Source organism: Monomorium pharaonis, chromosome 9 (assembly GCF_013373865.1).
Source record: "Monomorium pharaonis isolate MP-MQ-018 chromosome 9, ASM1337386v2, whole genome shotgun sequence".
In the NCBI taxonomy this organism is placed as follows: domain Eukaryota; kingdom Metazoa; phylum Arthropoda; class Insecta; order Hymenoptera; family Formicidae; genus Monomorium; species Monomorium pharaonis.
Genome location: NC_050475.1, coordinates 176,911 through 190,622, shown reverse-complemented (window position 1 = coordinate 190,622; position 13,712 = coordinate 176,911). Strand labels below are relative to the sequence as shown.

Genomic DNA, 13,712 nt, shown 5'->3' with positions numbered 1-13,712 from the left:
GACCGGAAGGCACGAACGATAAAAAACAATTATGCGTCAGCGTCACGGTTATTAAAACGATACTTTATCGTCGTTTAACATTATGTATCGTTTTAGAAAATACGTTTTTAAAAATCGCGTTAATTTCAGATATTTTTAATTAAAAATAAATTCTCGTAGAATAATTATTTTCCGCTCGTTCTTTTGTACAAATATCTGTAAATTAGCTAGTGTTACACTAAAGATACTGAGAGCGAAATTTAAAATTATATAATGTGTTAATTTTAATGCATTATTACGCTGTATAAAATACGGAACAAAATATTACTAAACTGTTCTTTAATCTTGATTTTTATTTCAATTGATTCCAGCAATTAAAAGTACGTGATAAGGATCAGAGAACCCCATAGACGAAATGATTGTACATCTCTCTAGCTTGCAACATGACCAAAATTGGACACGTGCCTTAGGATTTATGACTTGTTCAGCCGGTCACCCTAATCGTACGTAACGTTTATGAACTCCGACCTATGTTTCCATAAATTGTGCAGCGTGATGTTAACTCTGGGCACAAGATATTTCTTTGAACGTTGTAATAACGGTTCATGAATCTACCTGTACACACCTACGCGAGCGTAGAAGTGTGGGCTCGTGTGTTTCCGCCTCTGCGTTGCCTTATCAAGCAAACTGTATGCCTTATGATACGTTAAAAATTATAAAACATTTCTTTTAACAATGTTGTTGCGCTAAATGACAAAAAACGCATTTTAAATATAAGAATCAAAAGAAGAAAAAGATATCTCTCTTTTATATTGTCATACTGCAAGTAATAAAAAAATCTAAAAAAATAGTCTTATAATATATATGTCTAAATATAATAAAAATATCAAAATTAAAAGCATTATTTAAAAGAAATACAAGTTGTTAATACGTATGTGTTGTATACGTGTTTTTTAATAATTCACAAGAATTAAGTATTAATTATGTATTAATTCATAAGAATTAAGAACTAAAATATAAAACGGAGTGATGCGAGGACGAAAATATATGACTGATGTAGTGGAAAATCTTATCGGGGACAGTGACTGACAATTAAAATACCGAATTAAAGCTTAATTAACGAGCCGTCGATAAAAGCAAATAAAAGTGAAAGGGGCAGCGGAAGTGGAGATGTCGAAATGTCGATGCGGAGTGCCTGTCAATCGGAATTAAATGGCTTAATACCCGCCTCCGATGCGCCTACCTATAGGTACACACGAGTCTAGAGCCGACGACGTCCCTATGCACTTACACCAAGCCGACAGATTTTTCTATCAATTTAAGGCCACGTACTTTTTCATTTACATAAATTAATTGCGCAGCGCAATTGCTTCACGTTTCGCAAAGAACGGAAGGAGTTGGTGAGCGCTCACGTTATGAAATCTTTTTGCGAATACACACGGGCATACGGTACGTTGTTAATAAACCCGACTGTACTGTCGAGAGATGCGCGCAACATCTAGTCTCAGAGCCGTAACTGAAGCTTTTTGTTACACGCCTGCGGCGAGGATTTGACATTAACTCTGTCAACGAATTAAATAATTACGAGGATGATATACAAACGTATTCTCTAAACGTACGATTAAATAAATTTTAGTTCTATTACAGCTTACGTACAAATGCTCTTACGACTTCCAGTAATTAAGAGATTATTGTGTATACGTCAAAGTAGGCGCTTAGAATTAACTCGCGCGTGGCAGATGTTTCGAATCTCACTTGTAGCTGCAGTCTTTATTTCATCACGTTGGCAGAACGTGAGTGTAAGAGAAACACGTGGGCGAACTAAACGTGCCGAACACTTCCGGCCATTACAGAAGATCCGTGAACATCGGAAAAACTGCAAAAGATTTCCAAGGGTACCAACTCCCATACCATATGAAGTAAAGACTTCTTCAGTTTCAAAGAAAAAAAATACAATTTTAATTTAAAAAAAAAAGTAATTTTCTAGTGTAATTTTTATATAGCTCTTTTAGTATGCAAGATATTTGCTACACTATGTCACATAATTTCCCATTGCATTTAAAGCGCGATTTAAGTTTCATGCAAACATCTATCCGAGGTTAATCTACCTCCGCGCTCTTCGTTATCGCAGTTTCCGGACAAACAACGCTTAAGCGACGAGCAGCAGCAGCAGCGACGACGACGACAAGCATGAACGTGATAATAATTGCGACGAGCGAATAGTACGTAATTTGCTAGCGCACCTTCATCCTTATCAAGGGAATAACAGGACGATACAACGCTACTATCTCAGGCGGCGTTTCCGCGCAGAAACGATTCTTCGTTTCCACGCCGTTACCACGTTGCATCTCGCGGCAGACAATGACCGAGACAAAAACGCTGGTGCAGCAATCATCGCACCGCACACGAGGGAACCGCGCGAAAATGGCACGTTCTACCTCCGCCAGCTTTGTCTCGAGCCCTCGCCTCGAGTTTTAGTACCGACCGCCTGCCAAGGGCAAAGGAAAGGGCCACCGAGCCGGAGAAGTAGCTAGCTAACAATAAAACAGCAAAGGAGCCTGAGGAATCTTTCAAGGATTCTCATTTCTACATAGCTTTTACACGGAAAGAATTTACATAAACTTATCATTTTGCTATGATAATTCATCTGTATATGTTATAATATGTTAATAACGTGAGAATTAATAATTGCTATCTAATTACCAAGTTATAGAACGTTTTATTTGTCAATTTAATCGCGGTTGTCCAAACACAATTCTACGATCGCAAAGTTCAAGCTCGATCCATCTATATGATTTATATGATATCGCTATGAAACAATATCCGCGATCATTCAAAGCAAACGAAGTTACGTCTCGACATGTTTTATACCGCGGACGATCATTTTGATCGAGGCATTGTTTGCCTGTCCACTCCTCTTTCGCTGTGAACGACTCGTCAAGAGCGAACCCGTGTAAACTCGCCTTTAATGGAATAAGGAGGAACGATCCTCTCGCTTTCTCTCGTTCGCCTCTCCTCTCGTGTCCCCCCTCCCTCTCCTCTCTCTCTCTCTCTCTCTCTCTCTCTCTCCTCACCTTTCTCTCCGGGCGACCACGGGGGCAAAGCATTGTGCTATCGATCGTTTTCTCATTCCCGAGGCACGGGAGAGCTTGTATCACGGCACGACGTGAATTCGTGACTCCTCGCACGAGGATCGATCGATCGCAAGGCTCCACGAGGCACGGCGAGGCACGCGGGTGGACAAGGGAGAAAAATCGATCGGGAGATCGCGAACGTAGGTATGAACGAAAAGAGCGTGAGCGAGACGATCTAATAATAGGGCAGGCATGTACATTAACGTACTTCCGTGAGAGCGTCGTTAAGGGCGCCGAGAGAAACCGGAAAGTCGACAGCGGAGACGAGAGGGGAGGGAGATGTGGGAAGAGGACGAGGAAGGGCGTGAAAGAGGAGGCCCAGGAGTAAATTTAGACCGGGCGCCTTCTGGTCGCGGCAGCTGCGGAAACGCGTCGATGGAATCGACACTCTAAACCCACGTCTTTAACGCGCGAGTGAGAAATCTCTTTAACTCTTTCGCAGGTAAAAAAAAAATAAAAAATTGAGTTTGTTAATTTCGCGCGTTTAGGACGTGAAGAGAAACCATAAATCTCCGCGCTTAAAATAATTATAATATATAAATTTTTACAAGGGAAAAGAATCATGAAATATATTCGTCCAAAAATACATTTTTATCTTCTCGAAATAAACTTGATATGACGAATAAAGTGCGGAATATATACGTGTAATTTTCCTAAAATGAAAACTTCGCGGAACGCGAAAGTGTTTGATAAACGCTTTCTAAATTGAATTCGTTCAAGACACGCTTTATACTGGCGCCATTTATACAAACATTATTATTCGCGGATAAAGTCCGAAAGTAAATTTATAGCCTCTGTTAGATATCATGAATACTTTAGATCACGTTTTCACACTTCGAGAAGAGATCGCGGACGGCACTGCGATCTGAAATCGCGCTTTTACAACCATCGATATAATAATCGCATTCCATTTTCCCTGCGACAAGCCAAGTTCGCCGAATGCAATATCAAGGCGGGTGCATAATAATCGCCTCACCTCCCATCGCGAACAACCCTATCTGACAGTAATTTCGCAGAATGAGGTGCATCATTATGGAGCGCGCGCGCAATGCAGCCGTGCGCATTGTATAATTCAATACAGGCTCCGAGTGCAAACTCCGAGCGGCGTTTCGCCAAGTTTCCAAATTACCGAGCCGACGAACGTGACGAGAGCAGAAGTGATTTAGATGTGAGAGAGAGAGAGAGAGAGAGAGAGAGAGAGAGAGAGAGAGAGAGAGAGAGTGTGTGTGTGTGTGTGTGTGTGTGTGTGTCACACACTAATGTTTGCAAAATGGAATTCCGCTGGTGCCTACCAAATTATTCTATGATCGTCATCGCCAGGGAAAAAAGACTTGATTTATGTGCAACGATTATAACATTTGGACGAAAACTGTTTCTGTTGAACGCTCGCAATATTTCAATTTTTAAAATATAAATGTTATTTAAATCTATGCTTTTCTATTTGGAAAATCTTAAAGAAAAATTAACAAAATGCGCGAGTTCGTCGGAATGCTGATCGAACCTGGCGATTTTCCAGGCGTAAAGTTAGCGACAAGTTCATGAAGATGCATGGCAAATTATAACTCGCTTACGTAAATGACGCGATTAAGGGAAAATATGGAAACAGCGCACGCGAGTGCCAGCAGGGGAGAGGGTCGCGAGGAAAGCGAGGGCACGAAACAGAGGGGGATACGTCAGCAGGAGTTATCGCGGCACGCGTGCGACGTGAAATTAATGTCGGGATTGCGTGCGGACCGCCGAAACACGAGGGTTGCACCTGCACGTCACAGAGCTCTAAAAAGCAGTGAAGGCACGCGCTCCGAACGAAACGAACGCCCCTTACTTCTTTATCTCTGTCGTCCTTTACAAGAACAACGGTCGGTTTTCCATCCTCGTGAAGCGCGAATTACGCACTTACGGTAATCAGCGGTTTTCGAGTGAATTATCACGTTAAACAAACTAACGAGAGAGAAAGAGAGAGAGAGAAACTAGCGGCAATAAATTAAATTATCGCGTACAATACTCTCGAAAAGAGCTGTGTCACGTAAAAATGCGTAGTTTTTAAATTCAACGAAATCCAATTAAGTCTCGCTTTTGCAGCGTGAAATTCAAAGCCCAATTTCACAGGCGAGCTTTCGCGGGCAGAGATTATCATAGTTTTCATAAAAGTGTCTTCAAGCCCTCGTTGCTCTTTTTTTTCGTAACTCGCTGGCACGAGTCAAAAAAATTCTCTCAAAAGGGCGCGCGTTCTCTTCAAAGAAAAGATCTTTCAGTTGCGGACGCCGAAGAAATTAAAAATCCGCCAGGAAACGCGCCTCACGAAAAATCTCGTGCAGGGGTGCAACATATGGCGTTGCATGCGGTACATTACCGAGGGTCTCGCGAACATAAAGTGACTCTGCGGATAGAGTGTGCACGAAGAGGGTGCGCAGATAAACCTTGTAAACATTCGCGATAAAAGCGTCCCCCAGGAGAAAACCGGATGTGAAAGACGAGTGCCGCATAAGATCCCTGTCGACAGCAATATTATCTCAAGATTCGGGAAGGAAAAATAAAGAGAAAAAATCAGGGATTTTGTTATGTTCGATGTAAACCCCTCATGAGAAGGTTGACGACAAAGACGAGGAGGCTGAATTTTGCACAAATCCCCAATGCGGAAAATAATCCTCAATTAATCCTTTAATCTCACAAGGAAGCTTTAATCAAGGGTTCGCCGAAAGAGGGTAGTATTATGCACGTCACGAAGCAGAAAGATCGATAGACGATGGAAATAATAACGAATAATGTGTATACACATGCATATATGTATTGGTGTTTCGTACAGCAAGTGTCTGCGTTTTCACACCCGTCAAAGAAATAATCTTTCCATAAAGGCAATTGATGAGAGAAAATTATTCTTTCAATACATTATATAACATTCAACCGCATACTATTTGCAAAAAATGTTATTAAATTATTTTATCGATAAGCACTTAAACAATTTCCAATTTCGTTAAAAAGTACATTCTTGTAAATGTAAAACACACGGTACATTTGTGTGCTAAAAATTGAAGCGCCGCGCAACTGTCGAGAAATTATTGATACACTGAACCATGTGTATGTGATGTATTTGATGTGTTACACAATATAGAGAAGTAACGCGGGGAATGAAACAATAATCTGCTGTCGAAAATACAAGAAATCGCAGTATCGAGGACAGAGGATAACCGGTGCATTTATCACCGTATGCAGCAGTTGTACTCCATCCGATGTTTGCGTATTTTACGCGTGTGTGTGTATTAGTGTGTTTTACAATCCTGATAAAGTAATATTTGCAAAACGCAGTGCACGATAAGAGCCCAGGATCCCGATATGCTGATCGATCGCTCTCGTATGTATACTCCGAGGTTTACATGACGCGACCGTGACTCGAAATTGATTAATAATAAATATATATATAATTTTATCTAATCAATTATGCATTTAATCCCTCAGCTGACTTTTGACTTTCATGAACTAACAGAGAGATAAAAGATCGTTGCATCAAGATCAGAATTAGACCAATATTAGAAAAGCGCTATCGTATTAGCTAGGTATTTAAGAAATATAAATTAAGAAACCTAAATAAAATCGTCAAAAAATTTTTTACTAGCGTGCAGCAACAAGGATTCTATAGAGACTGTTCCTAAAGATTAAATTGCGACAAAGTGTAATACACGTCGAGGTAATACAACGACGCGAAGAATACATATATCCGATTATCATTCACGTGCGGTTCTGTGCTTATTCTACTCACGACGATATCTTTCCTGACCGTAATAAATCAGACTGTTCAGTCAAAAAGCTGACAAGAGACGAAACGAGACTGTCGGAACCGCTTTAAGAGTTATTTTTATTGGGCATTTTTTTCTTTCCGTCTGGGTACTGTACCGAGCACCGCGGAAAAGGGTGTGTTACGTCCCACACACGTATTCACACGCTCATTCGCACATACGTATATGTTACTTTTATACAGGCGCAAGCCTGCAAATAGAGTTTCGTACAGACGCACGTACACAAAGTTTCACGCACAGGAAGCAAGTCGGTTTATATACACATACCTATATATATGATATATACGAAAGCAAGAGAGCGAATTTTATACACACATTCGCGTGTGTATGTGAACGAGTGAGCGGCGCGAGTATTAGTGGTAAAAAAAGGCTCTTTCTCATCTCCGAAGCATTTCGTTGCTAAAGAATATCGCCACAAAAAGAGCGAACTCTATCAATAGACGATGCACTTGTATAGCGTGTCTCGTGTACGAGAAACGAGCTAAGAGAAATGAGAAAACTGTCGAATACGAAGTCATTGATATATGTCGATTCGCAGGTAGCTCCAAATTACAAGGTAGATCGAGCTCAACGTTGCCTACAGATTGCAATGACTACATTCGTAGCATCAAAAATCATTTGCCAACCTATTGAGAAATCTAAAGCCGTAGAAAGGATGTTCAATATTGATCTTGCATAACCTGCTCTTCTACGAGGAGACTGCAACGAACGCGATGGAATTTTTTGATGAACTACGAATATCGGAGCGTCGAGAAAAGTGAGAAGAAAAAAAAACGGAGCGAAAAAGACGCCGCGAGAAACTTCATCGATCGGTGGTAACTCAATATCCTTGAAAAGCGCACAATGCACCATAATTGCGATGGGGGTCACGAACAAGGTCAATAACCGCATACAATACGCGCCAAAATGGTATTTTCACAATTTGGTAAATTACATTTAAGTAAAGACGCGTAAAATGCCCCGCAAAAGATTTAAAAATGTCACAAGATTTCATTAAAAGTAATGACTGAGATAATTTCACAATTTATTACTTTCTATTAGTAGTTAATTTTATTGGAAGTATGAAGTAGACCCGATATTAATAATTATTACGTATTGCTTGAAGTCTGACCTAGTCTGATCTCAAAAGCATATCAATTAACGATAAAACTCGGTGAAATTTTATATCTGTGTCGTGTACAAGATTGCGAGCGGTAAAATAATTAAATTAAATAACCCAATAGGAGAATCGAAAACAATTAGAAAACCAAGTTGACAAAAATGGATGAGCTGTAATAGATTTTGATAAAATCCGTACGTCATAAAAACAAATATAATTAATAATTTTTTTTAATTATAGATAAATTAATTGGAAAGCATACATCTTATAACATATTCTGTATATACAATAAAACTTTTATAGACCTATTATTTCCAATTATAACGCAATGCAATTTGTCACTCACTGACGTGCAGCGGCGCGGGGTTGCGATGCAAACTACAGTTGAATCTACAAACATGTCGCAATTATAATGATATTCCAAAGTAATGGACATTTCGAAAAATAATTGTTACGCGCACGAAATAGTTACAAACCACCATGCCAGCGCCTGATTAAACGTACGTGATTCGCGTTTCACATCAAATTCGCGGAAATTCGTTAGAAAGCAGAGCCTCCACGCCGTTCGCGATTCGTTCGCCATTTGTACGGTGCAACTCTGTGTGTACGCGAACTAAAACGGATTGACAGATTTGTGGTGCTTCGCGTCCTTTGATTTTATCGAAAAACCCATTCCGCGAACGGCTCGACACGGACAGTGAACGACGAATTCGCACGCCTACCCGCGCCGTTCGCGAAGAATCATCTGATTCGAATCGCGGAATCTAACTTTAAATTCCACGATCGTGCACAAGTAAGGTACAGTGATAAATAATAAAATACTAACTCTGCGATTGCTCCGCCGTTGCCTCTCGGACTTTTTTCGTTGCCCAAGTTCTCACTCTCACTCACGAAAACGCAGTTAATTACGCGGCCGCCCTGCTCATCCGAATACGGGAATCACGCGGGTAGTTCGAAGCGGCACTCTCGTTATTTGCAACGCGCACTTTGCTGCACTGCGAAGTTTAGTATTACGCGCGATACAATACAAAATGCGCGTATATGAAACGATAAATACACCGTGCGGCCGTCCGCTATCGCACAATCCGATATGCCCACGTGTACCTTAATACTCCACGCTCTCGATCCGAAAATAGTGGGCGAACTACGGTTCCGGCCGACGAGAAAGTCGAAAGTCGTGACGCGAAATCCAAGCGAAGCATTTAAATTCGAGGTAACAATCGCCCGTAAGTGTCGCGACGAAAAACTTAGGGTTTCCGTTTATTTTTTTCGCCGTCAGTCTCGTTTCGCGAACGAGTCAGTCGGCGACTCGATAGACGATCACCGCCGTAGAGATCGATTAAACACCTGATAGCTGATCGTAAAGGATATTCGCGTTTCACCCTCGAGAAACGATAAACGTGGAGCGAACCGCGTGACCACCGTCACGTACGAATGTCGCAGCGCAACTGCGGCAAGTGGCCGAGCGTTAACAGCGCGCGGGCGCTGACGTCATGACCAACGAACCGCAAAAAAGCGTTTGTTTTAAGTAAAAAAAACACCCGAATATGTGTGGGTGTGCTCTAGTGTGTGTGCTATTTCAAATTGATATCGAACAGGCTATACTGGAGGATATCACCGTTCTTCGCATCGCACAAAGATGAGACACCTCCGCTTGATTAGGGAAAAAAAAAGAAACTCCATAGCAATATGATGACTTGAATATTAACTCGATGAATATGTGACTTGATTAAACAATTGTTGGAATTTTAATTACAAGCATTTAATATTTTTACACGAAAGTTTCAAAGTTTAATTTATATATTTCGTTTAAATATAATTATTAAAGGTCGATTTCAAATCAAATTGTTAATAATTTTTAAAAAATTAGATTTCTTACTAAAACATCTATATATATTTAAAAAAATTAATTTCAAATAGACACACATACACACACATATATCTATGTGTTATTAATATGTGAAACACAAGAAAATTATTAAGAAAATTATTCTTCAAGGTTTGTACATAATAGAAAAAAGGACACTATAATTCTTTGAAAATATATTTCTTTTTATCAGATTATTCGCATGAATAATTTCAACTAAATATTTAAATTCTTAAAAAGCGCCTGAGCATAAATTGTAGCGCGCGGTATGACATCAAGACAATTATATCGAAGTATTTACCGTAAAAAATGGACGTCTGCATTTTAGTGCCTGTTTAAATTATTAAACGCAATTTTTGATCTACGAAGCGTATTTAAAAGATACAATTTTTCTCAATAGATACTTGACAAGATTAAATAATTAGAGGTATAAAATATATCAGTAATTATTTAACCTTTCAAGAATTGATCATTAAACATCGAAGATATCTAAATTCTAAATATCGAAAACAATAAAATTAGATTAATCGTTGAAATCTTTATTTCTAAAAAAATGCATATTAACTTGCATATTTCTAAATGATTAAAATATTGGCAATGTATTTGAAAATAATTTTATGTCTATCGTAAAAGTTAATAAAATAATTAGTCAACGCCTTATGAAACATAGTAAGGAATGTTACTTGAAAATAATTATTAGCGATAAAAAATCGGGACATTCAACTACGTTGTCAGTATCATTTTATCGCTAAATTTCGTAATTCACTCTTCGAGTGATCATTCTCAACATAAGAATATTCTCATATAAATACGCTACTGTTCTTTCTCTTTCTATCTCTCTCTCTCTCTCTCTTTTTCTACACGATTCACCGCGTAAAATTAATTCTTAAACAGTCACCCCTTATAACCGACATTGTCAGACATGTTAACGTATTAAACATCGTTACCAATGTTAATAATAATTAATAAAATCAATATTTCTATGCTTAAAATAATGTCGACATAGGAGAGACTTTAATTTCAGTAGAAATAAAAGAAGCTAATAGCTAATTTTGCCAAAAAAATTATCTGGTTTTAGCTAGTCAAAATATTATCGGATAAACTAATCACACAACGATTAGACTTCAATAAATTTTAAATAAAGGGACGTAATATTCTGTCTCTCTATGCATTATCGAGCAACGTAACCATGCAATAATTGGAATAGAGTCGTATATTGAAGTCCGCTTGGAAATCGCGTTTTGAATCCAATGATTATTGCAAGCCCGCCCAGCGTTATCGTCATTAATATGATTATCATTATCGTCATTAGCGCGGATGCTATATGCCGTGCACGAACGCGCAATCTCTTCGCGAAACCATCGACAACGCATGGCCGTGCCTCGGTAGCGACTTTCCGCTTCCGGTACGACCGTAATCGGCAACGAAGATTCTCTCACCGGATACTAACTCCAAGCTCGAACCCGATAAACATCGTATATATCTAATGGCTCTCGATAAGAAACGTTCAGTAATACGGCGGAACAATTTCCGGGTCGACCTTGCTCGCATTAAACTCCGACATGAACCCGGGATTCAAATAAGTTTGGATTAAATTCCTCGACCAATCTTCTATGTTAAAAATCTTTTTACCATGCACATATGATCTTACATCGATACTCCATAAAATAATTAAAACAAACATAAAATTGTTAATTATGATTATTTAATTAATAAATTATATCAATTATTTGCTATCTGCATCTAAATATATGGAAAAACTTGTTTTGTGGTGCGTGTTGGCAAGTTTTATGAAAATGTGTATTCATATTTTTTTTATTTCATCATTGACTTTTCCATGGATTGCTTGTACGAACGATTTCGTAATTCTCGGCGGCGCCTGGATTTTATCTCGTTACTCAAAACTTGAACTGCCTTGTTCGTACATCGACTTCGGTACACGTCATCGCACGTGTTTATCGTATGTGGCAATGTCAAAGTTAGCCTTGTCGATTTACGCATTAACCTTCATGCCCGACTGGCCAAACGTGGTAACGCAAGGAAATCGCAGATTAAGGAAATTTTTCCAGTATTTTACGAGCCCAACACACGATTTTACTCAGATTCCGGTACCTTTAACTTCCACTTAAAACATTCCGCCTTAAAAGTGCTGGAAAGTTTCATTTGTACTGAAATGCGCGCGGTTTAACTCGAATAAATCTCTCTTTGCCGACTGATTTTCATTTCACCATTAAATATAACTCTCGTTTATGTAAAATTTGCGTAAAATCAAGCGAAACTAATGATCTGAAGTAACGATGAATTATTTATCAATCGCTCGTCCAGAGTTCAACAGTCCCGTTCCGCGAAACGTGATTTAACAAAAAAAAAACGCGGAAAACGCGAATAAAAGAAAGAACGGGAAAGTTCCTCGTACGCGTATCAAACGCTTCATTCAGCGCTTCAGGTTGCACAATGGGCACCCGAGACGAGCTTCCACCACGATTACGAAGAAATTAATGACGAGATAAAGACGTGTAGGCATAGGCACACTCCACAGGCTGTCGCCTCGCAAGTCGATCCCCCCCGGGCGTTTTCCGGATCGTTAAACATCGTGTCGAGCAAGCGTGTCGCTCATTGACCCTCGTGTTTCAAGGATCCCCCGATGGAAATCGATTAGACGTCATCGCGCAGAATGATCCCGTGAAATAATTGCCGTTTCGAAATTCGTCTCGCGATTCGAGGACGCTCAACGTGTCCTCCGTCAACAAAAAATTACGCGCCAAACGTCACCTGTACCATTTTACATTTCCGATGTGTTCATCCGACTCTTTTTCATCTACTGAAAAGCGACAAAATTGTACGCGTCAACAAATGGGATAAGATCTTGACGATTTTCCTTGCGATAAAGATAGATGCAATGAAATCCCACGATCTCGTTATGCTCATACATGAAATTTGCTCTGTACTCAATAATAAAGTTACAGATCCTGACGTCTCTTCAGCTGCCTCGTGTATCTTTTGCAAAATAAAATATATCTGACAGTCAAGAAGTATTTTTTATTGAATTCATTTTCCCACGTACTTTTTTATGATTTCCTAACTTGCACTTTTTGAAAATTGTATGTGTAATATTATTAAATAACCCCCTCCCCCCTCGGCTCTGCAGAAAAGGATCAGTTACCAAGAAATATCGTCACGTTCCTTTTGTGCAATTGCGCGATCCAATTATTAATTTTAATATATTGATACTCTGTACACTCGTTATTTTTCTAAACACGTTTCAAGATACTTTTAAATTAATTTTTACTACTTTTACAAATATAAGAAATATTCTTTTGAAGTCTTTACCTAGTTGTATATTAAAAAAAAAAGTTTAATGTATATAAAAAATGTACACTGGTAATCACAATGTTTTCAAATTATCTTTCTCTTAAAAGAAAAGAAATTCATGAGATAAAATTGTGTGTACAGAGAGGTAACCTAAATATACTTTACCTCAAGTACAATTTTTTCTCTGTTTACCGTGGCTCTTTACAGTAAATATTCCCATCGATCTACTTATTTTCATAAAGTGATAATCCTATATTATTCTCAGGTATCCGATAACACAAAAATATCTCGCTCAGACATCCTAATCTTCCAAACGACCATTTAGATAACGAGTACAAATAAAATAATCGAGAAAATTCGTCCCCTCTCCCTCTCACGGAACGAGGAGAGTAAACAATAATTCGTAATCGTCCATCGATGGACTCTCGCTAATTTCGCAAGCGTGTGCGGGTATTTTGCACTTTCGGCCGCGACGTACGTCGGAAGGTCAGCTGCCTCGTGCGGCATTCGCCGAAATGAAATCAACGTTA

General features: G+C 39.1%; 1 protein-coding gene across 2 annotated transcripts in view; it reads right to left on the bottom strand.

The window, feature by feature from the left end:
• The window catches only part of LOC105837473 (amyloid beta A4 precursor protein-binding family B member 1-interacting protein), a 122,401-nt gene that overhangs the window by 107,760 nt on the left and 929 nt on the right, over window positions 1-13,712 (bottom strand). Inside the window, exon 1 of one of the 2 annotated variants that reach the window (XM_012682282.3) lies at window positions 8,830-9,818. The exons of the other annotated variant lie outside the window; for it this stretch is intronic. The gene's annotated coding sequence lies outside the window, so the exon portion shown is untranslated. Of the gene's footprint in view, window positions 1-8,829; window positions 9,819-13,712 lie in introns of those variants that run through there. 2 annotated transcript variants of the gene reach the window in all.